Source organism: Lethenteron reissneri, chromosome 1, assembly GCF_015708825.2.
Source record: "Lethenteron reissneri isolate LAM-NWPU_2019-01 chromosome 1, ASM1570882v1, whole genome shotgun sequence".
NCBI classification, from domain to species: domain Eukaryota; kingdom Metazoa; phylum Chordata; class Hyperoartia; order Petromyzontiformes; family Petromyzontidae; genus Lethenteron; species Lethenteron reissneri.
The window spans coordinates 9,758,777-9,779,707 of NC_083779.1; the positions used below are offsets into that span (position 1 = coordinate 9,758,777).

The 20,931-nt window shown below is 52.6% G+C and overlaps 1 protein-coding gene across 1 annotated transcript in view; it reads left to right on the top strand.

Annotated features, from left to right (window-relative positions):
- Window positions 1-1,119: 1,119 nt before the first annotated feature.
- The window catches only part of LOC133341888 (uncharacterized), a 73,881-nt gene continuing 54,069 nt past the window's right edge, over window positions 1,120-20,931 (top strand). The window contains exon 1 of the mRNA XM_061550742.1: window positions 1,120-1,372. The gene's annotated coding sequence lies outside the window, so the exon portion shown is untranslated. The remainder of the gene's footprint in view (window positions 1,373-20,931) is intronic.

Here is a 20,931-nt window from a genome sequence, read left to right on the forward strand (position 1 = left end):
TGGAGATGACTGAATGATATGGTGGTGGTGATGATGACCATCACCACCATCATCACCATCTCCCATCACCACCACCATCACTACCACCCATCATCACCACCATCACTACATACCATCACCACCATCACCACCACCCCCACTACCTCCCATCACCACCACCATCCATCACCACCATCACCACCTCCCATCACCACCACCCCCACTACCTCCCACCACCACCATCATCACCACCATCACCACCTCCCACCACCACCCCCACTACCTCCCACCACCACCACCATCATCACCACCATCACCACCACCCCCACTACCTCCCACCACCACCACCACCCCCACTACCTCCCACCACCATCATCACCACCATCACCACCACCCCCACTACCTCCCACCACCACCACCATCACCACCACCACCACCCCCACTACCTCCCATCACCACCATCACCACCACCCCCACTACCTCCCACCACCACCACCATCACCACCACCCCCACTACCTCCCACCACCATCATCACCACCATCACCACCACCCCCACTACCTCCCACCACCATCACCACCACCACCACCCCCACTACCTCCCATCACCACCATCACCACCACCCCCACTACCTCCCATCACCACCGCCATCACCACCACCACCCCCACTACCTCCCACCACCACCATCACCACCACCCCCACTACCTCCCATCACCACCGCCATCACCACCACCACCCCCACTACCTCCCATCACCACCATCCCCACTACCTCCCATCACCACCGCCATCACCACCACCACCCCCACTACCTCCCACCACCACCATCACCACCACCCCCACTACCTCCCATCACCACCGCCATCACCACCACCACCCCCACTACCTCCCACCACCACCATCACCACCACCCCCACTACCTCCCATCACCACCGCCATCACCACCACCACCCCCACTACCTCCCACCACCACCATCACCACCACCCCCACTACCTCCCACCACCACCATCACCACCACCACCACCCCCACTACCTCCCACCACCACCATCACCACCACCCCCACTACCTCCCACCACCACCACCACCCCCACTACCTCCCACCACCACCGCCCGCGAGCGCCGCCTACCCTGCACCCCACGCCGCCGCTTTGCGCCATCACCAAACAGCAGCAGCGGCTCGTCTCCTCCTTCCCCAGCGGCCCCCTTCTTCCCCAAGGGGGTCCCGCCAGGGTCGAGCGAGCGGGGGCCGAGGGGACCCCACGGGACCCCACGGGGGGGGGGACTCAGCGGCGGCTGCGGGAGAAGCGCGTGGGGTGCCGGGCGGCGACTCCCGCACGAGCCCCACCACCACCACCACGTGTCGCGCCCTGCAGCCTCGCGGGGTGAGCGCAGGGTGAGTGGGGAGCGGAGGGTGAGTGGTGAGTGGGCAGGGTGAGTGGTGAGTGTGCAGGGTGAGTGGTGAGTGTGCAGGGTGAGTGGTGAGTGGGCGGGGTGAGTGGTGAGTGTGTGGTGAGTGGTGAGTGGAGGGTGAGTGGTGAGTGTGCAGGGTGAGTGGTGAGTGTGCAGGGTGAGTGGTGAGTGGAGGGTGAGTGTGCAGGGTGAGTGGTGAGTGTGCAGGGTGAGTGGTGAGTGTGCAGGGTGAGTGGTGAGTGTGTGGTGAGTGGTGAGTGGAGGGTGAGTGGTGAGTGTGCAGGGTGAGTGGTGAGTGTGCAGGGTGAGTGGTGAGTGTGTGGTGAGTGGTGAGTGGAGGGTGAGTGGTGAGTGTGCAGGGTGAGTGGTGAGTGTGCAGGGTGAGTGGTGAGTGTGTGGTGAGTGGTGAGTGTGCAGGGTGTGTGGTGAGTGGAGGGTGAGTGGGCGGGGTGAGTGGTGAGTGTGCAGGGTGAGTGGTGAGTGTGTGGTGAGTGGTGAGTGGTGAGTGGAGGGTGAGTGGTGAGTGTGCAGGGTGAGTGGTGAGTGTGCAGGGTGAGTGGTGAGTGGTGAGTGGTGAGTGTGCAGGGTGAGTGGTGAGTGTGCAGGGTGAGCGGAGGGTGAGTGGTGAGTGTGCAGGGTGAGTGTGCAGGGTGAGTGGTAAGTGGGCAGGGTGAGTGGTGAGTGTGCAGGGTGAGTGGTGAGTGGGCAGGGTGAGTGGTGAGTGTGCAGGGTGAGTGGTGAGTGGGCAGGGTGAGTGGTGAGTGTGCAGGGTGAGTGTGTGGTGAGTGGTGAGTGGAGGGTGAGTGTGCAGGGTGAGTGGTGAGTGTGTGGTGAGTGGTGAGTGGAGGGTGAGTGGGCAGGGTGAGTGGTGAGTGGGCAGGGTGAGTGTGTGGTGAGTGGTGAGTGGAGGGTGAGTGTGCAGGGTGAGTGGTGAGTGTGCAGGGTGAGTGTGGGGTGAGCGGAGGGTGAGTGTGCAGGGTGAGTGGTGAGTGGGCGGGGTGAGTGGTGAGTGGAGGGTGAGTGGTGAGTGGTGAGTGAGTGGTGAGTGTGCAGGGTGAGTGGTGAGTGTGCAGGGTGAGTGGTGAGTTAGCAGGGTGAGTGGTGAGTGTGTGGTGAGTGGTGAGTGTGTGGTGAGTGGTGAGTGGAGGGTGAGTGTGCAGGGTGAGTGGTGAGTGTGCAGGGTAAGTGGTGAGTGGGCGGGGTGAGTGGTGAGTGGGTGGGGTGAGTGGTGAGTGTGTGGTGAGTGGTGAGTGGAGGGTGAGTGTGCAGGGTGAGTGGTGAGTGGAGGGTGAGTGGTGAGTGGGTGGGGTGAGTGGTGAGTGTGTGGTGAGTGGAGGGTGAGTGTGCAGGGTGAGTGGTGAGTGGAGGGTGAGTGTGCAGGGTGAGTGGTGAGTGTGCAGGGTGAGTGGTGAGTGTGCAGGGTGAGTGGTGAGTGTGCAGGGTGAGTGGTTAGCGGAGGGTGAGTGGGTGGGGTGAGTGGTGAGTGTGTGGTGAGTGGTGAGTGGAGGGTGAGTGGTGAGTGGGTGGGGTGAATGGTGAGTGTGCAGGGTGAGTGGTGAGTGTGCAGGGTGAGTGGTGAGTGTGCAGGGTGAGTGGTGAGTGTGCACGGTGAGTGGTGAGTGTGCAGGGTGAGTGGTGAGCGGAGGGTGAGTGGTGAGTGGTGGGGTGAGTGGTGAGTGTGTGGTGAGTGGTGAGTGGAGGGTGAGTGTGCAGGGTGAGTGGTGAGTGTGCAGGGTGAGTGGTGAGTGGGTGGGGTGAGTGGTGAGTGTGTGGTGAGTGGAGGGTGAGTGTGCAGGGTGAGTGGTGAGTGGTGAGTGTGCAGGGTGAGTGGTGAGTGTGCAGGGTGAGTGGTTAGCGGAGGGTGAGTGGTGAGTGGGTGGGGTGAGTGGTGAGTGTGTGGTGAGTGCAGGGTGAGTGGTGAGTGTGTGGTGAGTGGGCAGGGTGAGTGGTGAGTGTGTGGTGAGTGGAGGGTGAGTGTGCAGGGTGAGTGAGCAGGGTGAGTGGTGAGTGTGTGGTGAGTGGTGAGTGGAGGGTGAGTGGGCAGGGTGAGTGGTGAGTGTGTGGTGAGTGGTGAGTGGAGGGTGAGTGGTGAGTGTGTGGTGAGTGGAGGGTGAGTGTGCAGGGGAGTGGTGAGTGTGTGGTGAGTGGTGAGTGGAGGGTGAGTGTGCAGGGTGAGTGGTGAGTGTGCAGGGTGAGTGGTGAGTGTGTGGTGAGTGGTGAGTGGAGGGTGAGTGTGCAGGGTGAGTGGTGAGTGTGCAGGGTGAGTGGTGAGTGTGTGGTGAGTGGTGAGTGTGTGGTGAGTGGTGAGTGGAGGGTGAGTGTGCAGGGTGAGTGGGCGGGGTGAGTGGTGAGTGGGCGGGGTGAGTGGTGAGTGTGTGGTGAGTGGTGAGTGGAGGGTGAGTGTGCAGGGTGAGTGGTGAGTGTGCAGGGTGAGTGGTGAGTGTGCAGGGTGAGTGGTGAGTGTGCAGGGTGAGTGGTGAGTGTGCAGGGTGAGTGGTGAGTGGGTGGGGTGAGTGGTTAGTGTGCAGGGTGAGTGGTGAGTGGGTGGGGTGAGTGGTGAGTATGCAGGGTGAGTGGTGAGTGGGTGGGGTGAATGGTGAGTGTGCAGGGTGAGTGGTGAGTGTGCAGGGTGAGTGGTGAGTGTGCAGGGTGAGTGGTGAGTGGGTGGGGTGAGTGGTGAGTGTGTGGTGAGTGGAGGGTGAGTGTGCAGGGTGAGTGGTGAGTGGTGAGTGTGCAGGGTGAGTGTGCAGGGTGAGTGTGCAGGGTGAGTGGTGAGTGTGCAGGGTGAGTGGTTAGCGGAGGGTGAGTGGTGAGTGGGTGGGGTGAGTGGTGAGTGTGTGGTGAGTGCAGGGTGAGTGGTGAGTGTGCAGGGTGAGTGGTGAGTGTGCAGGGTGAGTGGTGAGTGGAGGGTGAGTGGTGAGTGTGCAGGGTGAGTGGTGAGTGTGTGGTGAGTGGAGGGTGAGTGGTGAGTGGGCGGGGTGAGTGGTGAGTGGTGAGTGTGTGGTGAGTGGTGAGTGTGTGGTGAGTGGTGAGTGGAGGGTGAGTGGTGAGTGGGCGGGGTGAGTGGTGAGTGGTGAGTGTGCAGGGTGAGTGGTGAGTGTGTGGTGAGTGTGTGGTGAGTGGTGAGTGGAGGGTGAGTGGTGAGTGGAGGGTGAGTGTGCAGGGTGAGTGGTGAGTGGTGAGTGGGCAGGGTGAGTGGTGAGTGTGCAGGGTGAGTGGTGAGTGTGTGGTGAGTGGTGAGTGGAGGGTGAGTGGTGAGTGTGTGGTGAGTGGAGGGTGAGTGTGCAGGGTGAGTGGTGAGTGGGCGGGGTGAGTGGTGAGTGTGCAGGGTGAGTGGTGAGTGTGCAGGGTGAGTGGTGAGTGTGCAGGGTGAGTGGTGAGTGGTGAGTGGGCGGGGTGAGTGGTGAATGTGCAGGGTGAGTGGTGAGCGGAGGGTGAGTGGTGAGTGCAGGGTGAGTGGTGAGTGGGCGGGGTGAGTGGTGAGCGGAGGGGGAGTGGGCGGGGTGAGTGGTGAGCGGAGGGTGAGTGTGCAGGGTGAGTGGTGAGTGTGTGGTGAGTGGTGAGTGTGCAGGGTGAGTGGTGAGCGGAGGGTGAGGGTGCAGGGTGAGTGGTGAGTGTGTGGTGAGTGGTGAGTGGGCTGGGTGAGTGGTGAGTGGAGGGTGAGTGTGTGGTGAGTGGTGAGTGGAGGGTGAGTGGTGAGTGTGTGGTGAGTGGAGGGTGAGTGTGCAGGGTGAGTGGTGAGTGTGCAGGGTGAGTGGTGAGTGGGCAGGGTGAGTGGTGAGTGTGTGGTGAGTGGTGAGTGTGTGGTGAGTGGTGAGTGGAGGGTGAGTGTGCAGGGTGAGTGTGCAGGGTGAGTGGTGAGTGGGCAGGGTGAGTGGTGAGTGTGTGGTGAGTGGTGAGTGTGTGGTGAGTGGTGAGTGGAGGGTGAGTGTGCAGGGTGAGTGGTGAGTGGGCGGGGTGAGTGGTGAGTGTGCAGGGTGAGTGGTGAGTGTGTGGTGAGTGGTGAGTGGAGGGTGAGTGGTGAGTGGGCAGGGTGAGTGGTGAGTGTGTGGTGAGTGGTGAGTGGAGGGTGAGTGTGCAGGGTGAGTGGTGAGTGGTGGGGTGTCCGTGGGATGAGAGGGGAGCGGGATAAGCGGTGTTATGTGTGGCGTGTAGTGTGTGTATAGTGTGTGTGGCGTGTGTTGTGTGTGTAGTGTTTTATAATGTGTTGTGTGTAGTGTGTGTGTGTGTAGTGTTGCGTGTGTTGTGTGGGAAATTGTGTGTGTGTGTTGTGTGTGTGGTGTGTGTGTAGTGTGTGTGGTGTCGTGTGTGTAGTGTGTGTGTAGTGTGTGTGTGTGTTTTGTGTAGTGTGTGTGTAGTGTGTGTATATTGTGTCATGTGTGTTGTGTGTGTGGTGTTATGTGTTGCATGTAGGGAGCAGTAGTACAACGGTTAGCGCACTACGCTACGGTCAACACTGGTGACGATTATCTGAACCGGTTCTGGGCCTCTCCTAGGTCGACTCAGCCTCAAATGAGTACCTGGTGCGATGCATAAACATCGCCACTAGGGAGACAAAGGCGGCCGGGCGTGGCGCTGGCCACCCACCCCCTCGTGTGCCGTGTCGGCCTTCATGGGTTCGCGCTAACAGCACTTGCCCCTACAGTCTCGCAGGCTATACGTGGGATCTTTGTGTTTGTGTATCATTGCAGCAGTAACACCACACACAGTAACACACACAGTGACACACAATAACACACACACACACAGTAACACACACAGTGACACACACAGTAACACACAACAACAACAACCGCCATTTGCCACTAAGTGGCGGTGACGTCACCACGACGCTTGTGCCAGGCCATGTGCACCTTGAGGCCACGTGAAGTGTCGAACGCCCGCTGGCAGGAAGTCACGGGGCAGACCCAGCAGGTGCCACGGGTCGACTGACCGAGATGACCGAGATGACTGGCTGATGCGCCACCTGTGCCCCCTACTGTACCAACTTGCTGTGCTTTAGCCACCCGGCGCTCCGCTCGTTGTTGTGAGCGTCGCTCCTCCGCCCTCCGTTGTTGTTGGAGGGCGACTGCCTCCAACTGCCCAGTAGCGTCCTTCACGAGCCTCCTCCACTGAGGCCGATCTTGACACCGCTGGTACCGGTCATCGGCAAGTCCACTCAGCTCCACGTCCTCCCGTACCACATCACTCCATCTCTTCTCTAGCCCGTGCCGCGCCCGTTTAGCCCCCTCGATCCGGCCGAACAAAAGCTGTTTAGGCATGCGGTGGCTGGGCATGCGGGCTACATGACCCAGCCAATGCAGCCTTGCCTGCTGGAGGAGCTCACTGATGGGACTTTGCCCAGATCTTTCAAGGACTTGTGAGCTCCTCACACAATCCAGCCTGGTTAAACCCAGGATGGATCGTAGGCAGGCCAGCCTAAATGTTTCCAACCGGCGAAGATGCTCCACTGGGGGGGTCCACGTTTCGCAAGCGTAGAGAAGGGAGGGAATGACCGTGGCCGAGAAGACCTGAAACTTCGTGCGGAGCGACAGACCAGGTAGCTTCCACACAGCGTTACGCAACCGATGAAAAGATATTGCCGCTCGACTGATTCGGAGTCAGACCTCTGCTGATAAACTGGAGCCGGTCATTAGCACACTGCCCAGGTATGGGAAACTCTCCACTCTCTCCACAACTGCCCCATCACCAATTGGGAGTTGTGGGGGTGGAGTGTCCGATGGTACAAAATACCCAGGCAGGTGCTTAGTTTTGGTGGGGCTGATGGTAAGGCCCCACCTCTTAGTGGCACGCTCCAGTCTCAGCAGCAGCGTCTCCAACTCCTCTTCTGAATGAGCAGCTATTACCAAATCATCGGCATACATAACGTGGTTGACCAATAGGGAGCCATCCTTTGATCGCACCCGGGCATCGATCAGCCTCCCATTATATCTGTACCAAATGGAAATTCCCCCGGTACAGCTATTGAAGGCTTCACGAACTACGCGGTCAAAATAGATGTTAAATAATGTGGGAGCCAGAGGACATCCCTGTCGCACCCCAAGGTGTACAGGGAAAGGCTCCGACTCCCGGCCACGTAGTTTTACCCGGGCCCGCTCACCATCATGAAGGTCCTTAATGATCGTGAGCAGAGGGTCAGGGACTCCGAAAGCACGAAGAACAACCCAGAGCCCAGTCCTACTGATGGTATCATAGGCCTTGACCAGGTCAATAAAGCAGAGATGTAGGTCTTTTTGGAATTCCCTACACCTCTGCTGTAGCAGACGGACAGAAAATATGGCATCTGTGCAGGACTGCCCTTTCCTGAAACCGCATTGGGGCTCCGCAAGCCTCTCCTCACCGTGCCTAGCAAGGTGATGTTGAATAATCCTTGCCAGGACCTTACCTGGCACACTGAGGAGGAGATGCCCCTGTAGTTGTTACAGTCGGTACGGTCCCCCTTCTTAAAGAGGGGGACCACCAGGGCATCCTTCCAGTCCTGCGGAACCCGTCCAGTGGTCCAGACTGTTGTTATGATGTCATATAGGGCAGTCTGTGCACAAACGCCACCCTGCCTCAGCATTTCGCTTGGGAGATCATCTCTGCCCGGAGCCGTCCCTGGTCTCAGACTCCGGATCGCCCTCAGTACTTCCTCAACAGCTGGCACCTCAGCCAGCCACTCACAGGGGGTGACCTCTTCCAATATTTGAGGCACCGCAGCCTCAGCAGGGTTATCACCACTTTGTGCCATGATGTTTTCCTGGCTGAGAGAATTTCCCTACCCCAGGACCTCACAGAAATGCTCAGCAAATCTGCAAACCTGTTCCTGGGGGTCGGAGATTGGATCACCGTTTTTTCCTCTAATGATGGTAATAGGTGTGGCGCTGCAGGTTACTTTTTTGATGGAGTTAAATAGTGATTTGTGATCACGGGCCACTGAGGCAGACTCCATCTCCTCAGCAACCCGCGACCACCACCCATCCTTACAGCGCCTTACGGCTCTCCGAACTTCCGAGCGAAGGCTGCGGTAAACCTCCTCATTCTCTGACGTGGGATGCTGTAGGCGATGAGAGTGGGCCTGTCGCTTTTTCTCAATTAACCTGAACACCTCCTCTGTCAGCCAGGGTTTCTGGGGAGGTCTGGACCGCGTACCCAAAGCAGCTATTGCAGCTGCATGAGTCACAGTCTTAAACCTCGCCCATTTACCCTCGACATCAGGTGGAGTGGGGAACGATGCCAACCCCAGCTGCAAGCGATGATGAAATTCTCGCTTGCAACTTTCATCAGCTAACTGAGACCAGGCCACTTTTGGTTGGAATGGGATCCTGGGTGTACACCCACCACCGGAGTGGAAGAAAGGCAGGCGCATCTTACAGATGGCTAGTCGATGGTCAGAGGGCAGATCAGCTCCACAGTAGGTCCTGGTGTCAAGGACATGGGCTCGCATTCACTGGTTCGTCACTATGTAGTCCAGCAGATGTTCTTGCTTGGACCCGGCATGTATCCATGATGTTGTGTGGATGCGCCGATGCCGGAAGAGCGTGTTGGTAATTACAAGCCCATGGGCTGCACAAAAATCTAGCAGCCTCCTACCGTTATTATTGAGCTGATCTGGCCCATGCCTTCCAATCACTCCAGACCAGGTGCCAGCATCATGACCAACTCGGGCATTGAAGTCACCCAACAAGATGACTCTGTCCCGAGTGGCCACTTTAGCCAGCACTTGTGACAGGAGGTCATAGAAAGCGTCTGACTCATCGGCTTTGCTTGCATCCCTCCACGGATGTTCGTCTTCGGTGGGGGCATAAGTAACCACGACCACCACTCCTCGCCTCTGGTTGATGGGAAGGCGAGCCCAAAGTATCCTGGGGCTTACAGCTTCCCACACCTCACCGCCACGCTCCCACGTCCCCTTCATTCTTTTGTTCAGAAGAAGAGCCACTCCCTGTTGTTTGGTAGTCTCCTGCCCCGAGTAGAGGACTGTCCACCCCTCATGGTGGCAGGAGCCAGAACCGGTCCACCGGACCTCCTGAATGCCACAGAGATCCAGGCGGTACCGGTCCAGCTCCCGACAGAGGAGTGGCAGCCTCTCCTCCGCAGTGAGCGTTCGAACATTCCACGTGGCCATCCGCAATGGTTTTTTGTTGTTTCTGGAGGAGCCCCGAGGGTGAAAATTCAATCTCCTGGCTCCGCCAAATGGGGTTTGGCCAGGAGACGTCATAAAAGCCTGACCCCCCAGGGCCTCCGGCACAAGCTTATTAGTTACAGGTTTATGTTTAATTCGTAGTTTAGTGGTGGTTAATTGAAGGTGGAGGGGCTACCAGCCCCTCGCACCCGTCCAGAGCCCCCGTTTGGCCACTGTGGTGGTCACAGACGCCATGAGGGGAGAGGCCAATGGGCATTGGCCCTCCCCCCACAGCACTGCCCACGACAGTGTTGCCCGTCCGGCACCGCGAGGAGGTAGGAGGTTGTTTTACCGGACAAGTAACACACACACAGTAACACACACACAGTAACACACACACACAGTAACACCACACACAGTAACACACCACACTATAGAGTACAGTCGTGACACTGTATGTGACACAATGTACAGTACAGTAGTGACACGGTATGTGACACACTGTATAGTACAGTAGTGACACTGTATGTGACACACTGTAGAATACAGTAGTGACACTGTATGTGACACACTGTAGAGTACAGTAGTGACACTGCATTTGACACACTGTATAGTACAGTAGTGACACTATGTTACACACTTTGTAGTACAGTAGTGACACTGTATGTGACACACTGTTTAGTACAGTAGTGCCACTGTATGTGACACTGTATAGTACAGTAGTGACACTGTATGTGACACACGGTATAGTACAGTAGTGACACTGTATGTGACACACTGTAGAGTACAGTAGTGACGTCAGCAGGCTGCAAGCCACGTGGGTCACGGCCCCTTTGTGTGTGTTGAGAAGGCCACGCGGTCTCCTGCTGCTGCCACGTGTGGGGACAGCGGGGTGAGTTTGTGACTGAGTGGGTGGGGTGAGTGGTGAGTGGGGTGAGTGGTGAGTTTGTGACTGAGTGGGTGGGGTGAGTGGGTGAGTGGGGTGAGTGAGTGGTGAGTTTGTGACTGAGTGGGTGGGGTGAGTGGTGAGTTTGTGACTGAGTGGGTGGGGGTGAGTGGTGAGTGGGGTGAGTGAGAGAGAGGGGTGAGTTGTGACTGAGTGGGTGGGGTGAGTGGTGAGTGGGGTGAGTGAGTGGTGAGTTTGTGACTGAGTGGGTGGGGTGAGTGGTGAGTGGGGTGAGTGAGTGGTGAGTTTGTGACTGAGTGGGTGGGGTGAGTGGGGTGATGTGAGTGGTGAGTTTGTGACTGAGTGGGTGGGGTGAGTGGTGAGTGGGGTGAGTGAGAGAGAGGGGTGAGTTTGTGACTGAGTGGGTGGGTGTGAGTGGTGAGTGGGGTGAGGTGAGTGGTGAGTTTGTGACCTGAGTGGGTGGGGTGAGTGGTGAGTGGGGTGAGTGAGTGGGTGAGTTTGTGACTGAGTGGGTGGGGTGAGTGGTGAGTGGGGTGAGTGAGAGAGAGGGGTGAGTTTGTGACTGAGTGGGTGGGGTGAGCTGGTGCAGTGTGGGTGAGTGAAGTGGTGATAGTTGATGACTGAGTGGGTGGGTGCGTGGTGAGTGGGGTGAGTGAGTGGTGAGTATTGTGAACTGAGTGGTTGGGGTGAGTGGGTGAGTGCGTGGTGAGTTTGTGACTGAGGTGGGTGGGGCGTGAGTGGTGAGTGGGGTGAGTGAGTGGTGAGTTTGTGACTGAGTGGGTGGGGTGAGTGGTGAAGTGGGGAGTGAGAGAGAGGGGTGAGTTTGTGACGGAGTGGTGGTGGGGTGAGTGGTGAGTGGGGTGAGTGGGTTGAGTGGACGCGTGGGTGGGTGAGTGGGAGTGGGGTGAGTGAGAGCGGGGGTGAGTTTGTGATGAGGGGGGGTGGTGGGAGGGGGGATGGATGTGATGGTGTTAGTTGTGGCACTGAGTGTGTGCCGGGTGAGTGGTGAGTGGGGTGAGTGCGGAGAGGGGTGAGTTTTGCCTGAGTGGGTGGGTTCGTGAGTGGGGTGAGTGGGGGTGATGTGAGTGGTGAGTTTGTGACTGAGTGGGTGGGGTGAGTGGTGAGTGGGGTGAGTGAGTGTGTGAGTTTGTGACTGAGTGGGGTGGGGTGAGTGGTGAGTGGGGTGAGTGAGAGAGAGGGGTGAGTTTGTGACTGAGTGGGTGGGGTGAGTGGTGAGTGGGGTGAGTGAGTGGTGAGTTTGTGACTGAGTGGGTGGGGTGAGTGGTGAGTGGGGTGAGTGAGAGAGAGGGGTGAGTTTGTGACTGAGTGGTGAGTGGGGTGAGTGAGTGGTGAGTGAGTGGTGAGTTTGTGACTGAGAGTGAGTGGTGAGTGAGTGAGAGAGAGGGGTGAGTTTGTGACTGAGTGGGTGGGGTGAGTGGTGAGTGGGGTGAGTGAGTGGTGAGTGAGTGGTGAGTTTGTGACTGAGAGTGAGTGGTGAGTGAGTGAGAGAGAGGGGTGAGTTTGTGACTGAGTGGGTGGGGTGAGTGGTGAGTTTGTGACTGAGTGGGTGGGGTGAGTGGTGAGTGGGGTGAGTGAGTGGTGAGTGAGTGGTGAGTTTGTGACTGAGAGTGAGTGGTGAGTGAGTGGTGAGTGAGTGAGAGAGAGGGGTGAGTTTGTGACTGAGTGGGGTGAGTTTGTGACTGAGTGGGTGGGGTGAGTGGTGAGTGGGGTGAGTGGTGAGTGAGTGGTGAGTTTGTGACTGAGAGTGAGTGGTGAGTGAGTGAGAGAGAGGGGTGAGTTTGTGACTGAGTGGGTGGGGTGAGTGGTGAGTGGGGTGAGTGAGTGGTGAGTTTGTGACTGAGTGGGTGGGGTGAGTGGTGAGTGGGGTGAGTGAGTGGTGAGTTTGTGACTGAGTGGGTGGGGTGGGTGGTGGGTGGGGTGAGTGGTGAGTTTGTGACTGAGTGGGTGGGGTGAGTGGTGAGTGGGGTGAGTGGTGAGTTTGTGACTGAGTGGGTGGGGTGAGTGGTGAGTGGGGTGAGTGAGTGGTGAGTTTGTGACTGAGTGGGGGGGGTGAGTGGTGAGTGGGGTGAGTGGTGAGTTTGTGACTGAGTGGGTGGGGTGAGTGGTGAGTGGGGTGAGTGGTGAGTGGGGTGAGTGAGTGAGAGAGGGGTGAGTTTGTGACAGTGGGGTGAGTTTGTGACTGAGTGGGTGGGGTGAGTGGGGTGAGTGAGTGGTGAGTTTGTGACTGAGAGTGAGTGGTGAGTGAGTGGTGAGTGAGTGAGAGAGAGGGGTGAGTTTGTGACAGTGGGGCCAGTTTGTGACTGAGTGGGTGGGGTGAGTGGTGAGTGGGGTGAGTGAGTGGTGAGTTTGTGACTGAGAGTGAGTGGTGAGTGAGTGGTGAGTGAGAGAGAGAGAGGGGTGAGTTTGTGACTGAGTGGGTGGGGTGAGTGGTGAGTGGGGTGAGTGAGTGAGTGGTGAGTTTGTGACTGAGAGTGAGTGGTGAGTGAGTGAGAGAGGGGTGAGAGCGAGAGTGGTGAGTGTTGTGTGTGTGAGAGAGTGGTGAGTGTGAGAGAGAGTGGTGAGTGTTGTGTGTGAGAGAGAGTGTTGTGTGTGTGAGAGAGTGGTGAGTGTGAGAGAGAGTGGTGAGTGTGAGAGTGGTGAGTGTGTAAGAGAGAGTGGTGAGAGAATGGTGAGAGTGGGGTGAGTGTGAGAGAGAGTGTGGCGAGTGTGTGAGAGAGTGTGGTGAGAGAGTGGTGAGTGTGTAAGAGAGTGTGTAAGGGGCAGTGGTGAGTAAACATCGCCACTGGGGAGACAAAGGCGGCCGGGCGTGGTGCTGGCCACCCACCCCTCGTGTGCCGTGCCGGCCTTCATAGGTGCTCGCTAACAGCACTTGCCCCTCCAGTCTGTCGCAGGCTGCACGGGGGATCTTTGTCTTTGTATTATTATTATTAAACTATTACACTAGTTACAACTACAACAACCTATTACTGGTAGGAACGAAGTGAACCAGCCTACAATAGATTATATCGTCCGTCCGATGTCCGATTAGGTGTAGCAACATCGCCCCCTACTGCAAACACTTGGCAGGACCCTACAAAAACATTTAGACTCAGTGAGGCTTTCCTGGATAAACAAGTGTAATAATACATTATGTTTATATTCTTTGGTTATTCGTTCCTACCAGCCCACCCCGCAGGGACCTGTTATAAACTATTACACCAGTTACAACTACAACACACTATGATAAACTATTACACGCTTTTATATTTAACTCACTCTGTCTGTTGTTGTCGTATCCTCAAATCTTGTAACTCAATTTTAACCCACTCCCCAATGTGGTATCGACTGCAAACTTGGTATACTTATGTCGTACTGATGACAATACCATATTCTATCATAAAAAAGAAAAAATATATATTTTTAAACATTCTTTTTTATATGTTATGTTTCAGCTTGGGTCTAATTGTCCACGCTCAGCTGACGTTGGCTGTGAATCACCACGGCCCCTTACGTTGTGGCAAGCTTCGGGGCCACTTCCTGGAGTCGTGGAGTTCTTCCATTACCAGTAGGGTACATTTCATTAAAGCGTGTTTTTTATAAAGTACTTTTCAGTTTTCCTTATTTGACCAGGTGAGGCCCCACTGAGCTGCTACTGAGCTCTTCTTCAGAAGCCAGCTGGCCATCACGAATTACAGCTCAGCGAAGTGGGCTCACATCATCCTCATCATCACGTGGACACTTATAGCAGTCAAACACTCTAAACGCGTGATGTTGAATCCAAGGCCGTAGCCATGGAGTCAACATTGGGGGGGACCAAATCTTCCAGGGGTCTGGGGGTCCCAACCCAGGAAAATATCTAAGTTTGAAAACTCATTTCCTGCCTACAATATTTAAAAATGCACTAACACATGGGATGGACTTTTCATTAATTTTTTACAAAAATGTCTATTAGTGTATTGTACTACATTGCTCTGTTTTAACTTTTTTACTATTTTCTTATTTCATTGTATGTAATGGCAGAGATTAGGGATTCATAAAGTACAACCATAACCACAATCATATCAACAGAAATCTACACTGATTTATATGAAGACAAGTCCAGACATTGTGGCCAAGGTTTAGCAAATTGTTGTTTTTATTTACATAGCATCACAATTCTGTCCCCTCCAATATATATTATAATTACGGCCTTGGTTGATTCTAAATGTGGAGGGAAAAACCGGAGGACCTGGAGAAAAATCCACGCGACCACGGCGAGAGAGACACGCAAACTACAAATATACAGCAGCAGGCGTCAGGGTCGAAATAGAACCACGACCTCCTGTAGACCAGGCGAGGGAGTTAACATCTCATAACCACCGTGATGATGAGAGAGAAAGAGACACGCAAACTCCAAATATACAGCAGCCATCAGGGTCGAAATGTAACCCACGACCTCATGTGTACCAGGCGAGGGAGTTAACATCTCCTAGCCACCACGGCACACCTGCGGTGCGCTTTAACCGATAACAAATCACTACCACAGGCGCGTCTCGCTGAACGAGCGAGAGATCGTTCAGCGAACCGCTGAGCTTCTTTTCCGCCCCCAAATTTCCACTCTTGAACAACTTTTTTTTTACGTGAGATGCACATTACCATATAATTTTAATATAAAGAAATACAACTCTAAGAAATAAAACTCTAACAGATAAGTGAAATTCCTCCACGTAGAGGGCATTAATTCTAGATTTGAAGTTTTCGTGACTGCAAGGGTCCATACTCTTTATTTTTGTCGGTAAAGTCATGTGGGTGAAAAACAGGAAAATAAATAAAATCACGACGTTTCGGAGGCAACACAAGCTTCCGTCTTCAGGTGGAACCGTCACAGCAAAATTACTGTATCAAGTGAAGAGAGCTCTAAGAGACACGAGACTATATACAGGTGAAGGGGGGGGAGGAGCCAGGATGGGCCGTGGGGGGGGGCTAAGTTAACCCGCCTGTTGTTATGCTGCAGGGGGTTAGGGGGAGGGAGAGAGCGCCGAGTGCAGGCGTTGGCAAGTGGTTGAAAAAAGTTAGACACATGACCAGGAGCCAGTATTTAAGCTGACAAACTGGTTACCTTGCAGTATACTGCAATAAACTATAAGGCTGCTAAAGTTTAACTTGGTTTAACTTGGTTAAAAAAGGGGCGAATCAAGCTGGGAATAGAAAACAACTTGAAGAAATGGAAATGGCTGTACAATTATAAGGCAGCTAAAGTTTGACTTGGCTGATGACATCTTTCCAATGATTGCTTAATTTAAAACCATCCTCTCGGCTGAAGTTGTGTCTATGTTTGTATATCTGGATGGCTTCATGGACAAATCTTTGGTAGTATCCGGGGGGTTTGCAGAGTACTTTGGTATCGGAGAAAACAATATCATGAAAACCCGCTGTGTTGAAGCAATGATCAGCTACGGCCAAATAATTCGTTCTGCCGTGTTTCAAATCTGATTTGTGCTCGCGAATTCGGTCAGAAATATGTCTTTTCGTCTCCCCGATATAGCAGTCACCGCAGGTACAACTAAATTTGTAAACACCGGGGTACTGTAAGTCCAGAATGACATCCTTTATGGATGGGATCAGATCACGGATTTTGTGTACTGTATTGAACCGGACCTGGATCTTGTGTTTGTTTAGAATTTTGGAAATATTTTTGGTAACGCCTGCTATGTATGGCAACATGATGATTTTGATCGGAGTTTCAGGTGGTTGTTTCTGTATGGTGGGAGAAACAGCTTGGCGGATTGTACGGTCAGAGTAACCGTTCATCTTGAGGGCCAGATGTACATGTTTTAATTTACTGGCCAGGTGGTGTTGGTCAGAGATGCAATGAGCCCTATGGTGTAGTGCAGGGGTCCTCAAACTACGGCCCGCGGGCCACATGCGGCCCGCCGAGGACATTTATCCGGCCCGCCGGGTGTTTTTGCCGCCGCTGCCTGCCTGTTATTTTTTTTCTACATGAGAAGGACGGTCATTGGTGGAAGAGGGAGAGGGGGCGGAGTTTCCCCCAATCAGACTGCATTGATGGGCAGTGGAGTCTGTATGTCTCTGTGTGGGCAAAGTTATTGCTGGTATATTTTTTTTGTAGCGCTGTATATATATTGGTATTTTACTAATAGCAATTTTGACTCCCTAGGAAACAATGATGTCAAGAAAGAGAAAAATTGACTCGGAGTGTCGGATATTCAAAGAACAGTGGACTTATGATTACTTTTTCATGCAGTACAAGGAAAGAGCTGTGTGTCTGATATGCCAGAATATAGTGTCTGTGTTCAAAGAATATAATTTACGTCGACACTATGAAACTCAACATAAAGATAAATATGCTTGTTTGGTCGGAGAAGTGAGAAAAGATAAAATATTAAAACTGAAAAATACATTAACAACTCAGCAAAATACTTTTGTGAAGCAGAAGCAGCTAAATATTTCATCACTGCGAGCAAGTTTTCAAGTTGCCAAGCTAATAGCGTGCACTGGCAGACCATTCGTGGAGGGAGAATTTGTTAAAGAATGCCTTCTTTCTGTTGCCAAAGAGATGTGCCCAGAGAAGGCCGATTTATTTAGTACAGTGAGTATTTTAGGACCTACAATTACACGGAGGATTGAAGAAATGGGAGACAATTTGCATCAGCATTTGCAAAACTCCACAAAAAAACTTTCCTATTTTTCCTTGGCACTCGACGAAAGCAATGATGTTCGTGATTCTGCACAACTTCAAATTTTTTATTCGTGCGACGAATGACTATTTCGAAGTCACAGAAGAGCTTGCTGCACTGCAAAGTATCAAAGGAACAACTACATGAGAGGATATCTTTCGATTTAAAGCTTTCGTGACTGCAGGGATTCATCTTCTTGGTTCTTTCGGTAAAGTCACATAGAAGGGAAGTAATAAAATAATTCTCACGACGTTTCGGCCACAACGCAAGCAGCCATCCTCAGGTGAAAACCAGGTCTGTTGGGGAGACAGCGTCTGAATGAAACAGCACACGAGCTTGGAGCATATATAAGCTGGGTTGGAAGCGGGGGAAAGAGCGCCTTGACAAAAGAATTTGCATATCAAGAGGAATTTAGCATATTTATGGGAAATGCAGGAATGTGATTAGTACTACATATGCCCGTGCTGCATATGTAGTACTAATAACATTCCTGCATTTCCCATAAATATGCTAAATTCCTCTTGATATGCAAATTATTTTGTCAAGGCGCTCTTTCCCCCGTTTCCAACCCAGCTTATATATGCTCCTAGCTCGTGTGCTGTTTCATTCAGACGCTGTCTCCCCGACAGACCTGGTTTTCACGTGAGGACGGCTGCTTGCGTTGTGGCCGAAACGTCGTGAGAATTATTTTATTATGTTTTATTTTTATTATTTTATTACTTCCCTTCTACGTGACTTTACCGAAAGAACCAAGAAGAGAGGATATCTATGAAAAGGTTTGCCAAACTGTGAATGGTTTGGAGCTGAACTGGGCTAAACTAGTCAGTGTGACAACTGATGGTGCTCCTAGCATGGTGGGGTCTAAGAAAGGAGTAATTGCTCGCATTAACCAAGAGATGGACAAACATAACCATTCTCAACCAATAGCCATACACTGCCTCATCCACCAACAAGCGCTGTGGAGTAAATCACTGAAGTGGGACTCGGTTATGAAATTTGTGGTATCTTGTGTTAACTTCATTAGAGCTCATGCACTAAACCACAGACAATTTCAGGCATTTCTGTCTGAGCTAAATGTTGACTATGAAGATGTTCTGTATCACACAGAAGTCCGTTGGCTGAGTCGAGGGAGAGTTTTGAAACGTTTCTATGACTTCCACAGATTACAGCTTTTCTGCTTTAAAAAAACAAAGAAGTACCAGAGCTCAATGATGCAGAATGGAAATGGCACCTTGCCTTTCTGACAGATGTAACAGAGCTACTCAACAGTTTCAATGTGCAACTTCAAGGAAAGGTGAAGCTCATCTGTGATATGCAATCACATGTCAAAGCATTTGAAGTAAAATTAGGCCTCCTCATCAAACAAGTGAAGGAGGAAAACTTCTGCCATCTCCCCACAACTCAAAATATGTTAGCGGAAAAACCATTGGTTGCATTCCCAAACAAAACGTGTGGATTCACTGGAAAAATTGCAAAAGGAGTTCCAATTTGGATTTAAAGAGCTTCATCTCCATGAACAGGACATACAGCTTTTCCGTAACCCATTTTCTATTGACATTGAAAATGTGGATACAATTTACCAAATGGAACTGGCTGAACTGCAGAATTGTGACTCTCTGAAAGACGCATTCAAGTCAAGCAGCCTTCATAATTTCTATGCATCTCTCCCCTCTGAGACATATCCTCATCTCAGGAACCATGCACTCAAAATGGCAACCATCTTTGGCAGCACTTATGTCTGTGAACAGACTTTTTCCAGAATGAAACATTTGAAATCTCCAACCAGATCTAGACTAATGGATGCACACTTGCATCACTTGTTACGACTAGCAGTGACAAATATGGAACCGGACATTGACCATCTCATTAGCCAAAAGCAGGCCCATAGTTCCCATTGAAATACTGGCAAGTTTGTTGATTTAACTTTTACTTGTTCTTCATTTTAAATATTTTATTTGTTCCCGTTTTGTTTCTTCACTTCAAAATAAGATATATGCAGTGTGCATAGGAATTTGTTCATAGTTTTTTTTTAACTATAGTCCGGCCCTCCAACGGTCTGAGGGACAGTGAACTGGCCCTCTGTTTAAAAAGTTTGAGGACCCCTGGTGTAGTGTTTTGATGATGGAATTCTTTTGAGCCGGGTGGTAAAATGTAATACCACACATGAAGGGCCACAGTGCAAGATGCCCCATATAGCCTTTAACGGACTGGTGGGTCAAGTGCTGATGTTAGCGAGCACCTATAAAGGCCGGCACGGCACACGAGGGGGTGGGTGCCCAGCACCACGCCCAGCCACCTTTGTCTCCCCAGTGGCGATGTTTACACACCGCACCAGGTCCTCATTTGAGGCTGAGTCGACCTAGAGGAGGCCCAGGACCGGTTCAGATAATCGTCACTGTTGTTGGCCGTGAGCGGGAATCAATCACGGGTTGGTCGCGCCGTGCGCTAACCGCTACACCAATAACAATACACCAATACCAATACACCAATACCAATACACCAATACACCAATACCAATACACCAATACCAATACACCAATAACAATACACCTGTAGCGAATCCAACTGAGTCACAGACGTTGTTTCTTTTAGAGGCAACACATTTATTGTAACACCGTAACACAAAGGGGTAATGGCCCCTTTACTCGATACAGCCTAGGGTGGTGACCACCCAGCTAACTACTCTATACAGAGGAGTTACTGCTACGAAGGGTCGGACCCTCACTCGGGTTTCCAACCATGTGGTTGCCTCGTAGGACGAAGAGCTTCAGCTTGAGACGTGGAGCTTCCAGCTTGTAGATATTGAGCTTCCCGCTTGTAGATGTAGAGCTTCCAGCTTGTAGACGTTGAGCTTCCCGCTTGTAGATGTAGAGCTTCCAGCTTCCAGATGTTGAGCTTCCAGCTTGTAGATGTAGAGCTTCCAGCTTGTAGACGTTGAGCTTCCAGCTTGTAGGTGTTGAGCTTCCAGCTTGTAGGTGTTGAGCTTCCAGCTTGTAGACGTTGAGCTTCCAGCTTGTAGACGTGGAGCTTTCAGCTTGTAGACGGTGAGCTTCCAGCTTGTAGATGTTGAGCTTCCAGCTTGTAGACGTTGAGCTTCCAGCTTGTAGATGTTGAGCTTCCAGCTTGTAGACGTTGAGCTTCCAGCTTGTAGACGGTGAGCTTCCAGCTTGTAGACGTTGAGCTTCCAGCTTGTAGATGTTGAGCTTCCAGCTTGTAGATGTTGAGCTTCCAGCTTGTAGATGTTGAGCTTCCAGCTTGTAGACGTTGAGCTTCCAGCTTGTAGACGTGGAGCTTCCAGCGTGTAGATGTTGAGCTTCCAGCTTGTAGATGTTGAGCTTCCAGCTTGTAGGTGTTGAGCTTCCAGCTTGTAGGTGTTGAGTTTACAGCTTGTAGATATTGAGCTTCCAGCTTGTAGATGTTGAGCTTCCAGCTTGTAGACGTTGAGTTTCCAGCTTGTAGATATTGAGCTTCCAGCTTGTAGGTGTTGAGCTTCCAGCTTGTAGATGTGGAGCTTCCAGCTTGTAGATGTTGAGCTTCCAGCTTGTAGACGTTGAGTTTCCAGCTTGTAGATGTTGAGCTTCCAGCTTGTAGATGTTGAGCTTCCAGCTTGTAGATATTGAGCTTCCCGCTTGTAGATGTTGAGCTTCCAGCTTGTAGATGTTGAGCTTCCAGCTTGTAGACGTGGAGCTTCCAGCTTGTAGGTGTTGAGCTTCCAGCTTGTAGATGTTGAGCTTCCAGCTTGTAGATGTTGAGCTTCCAGCTTGTAGATATTGAGCTTCCCGCTTGTAGATGTAGAGCTTCCAGCTTCCAGATGTTGAGCTTCCAGCTTGTAGATGTAGAGCTTACAGCTTCCA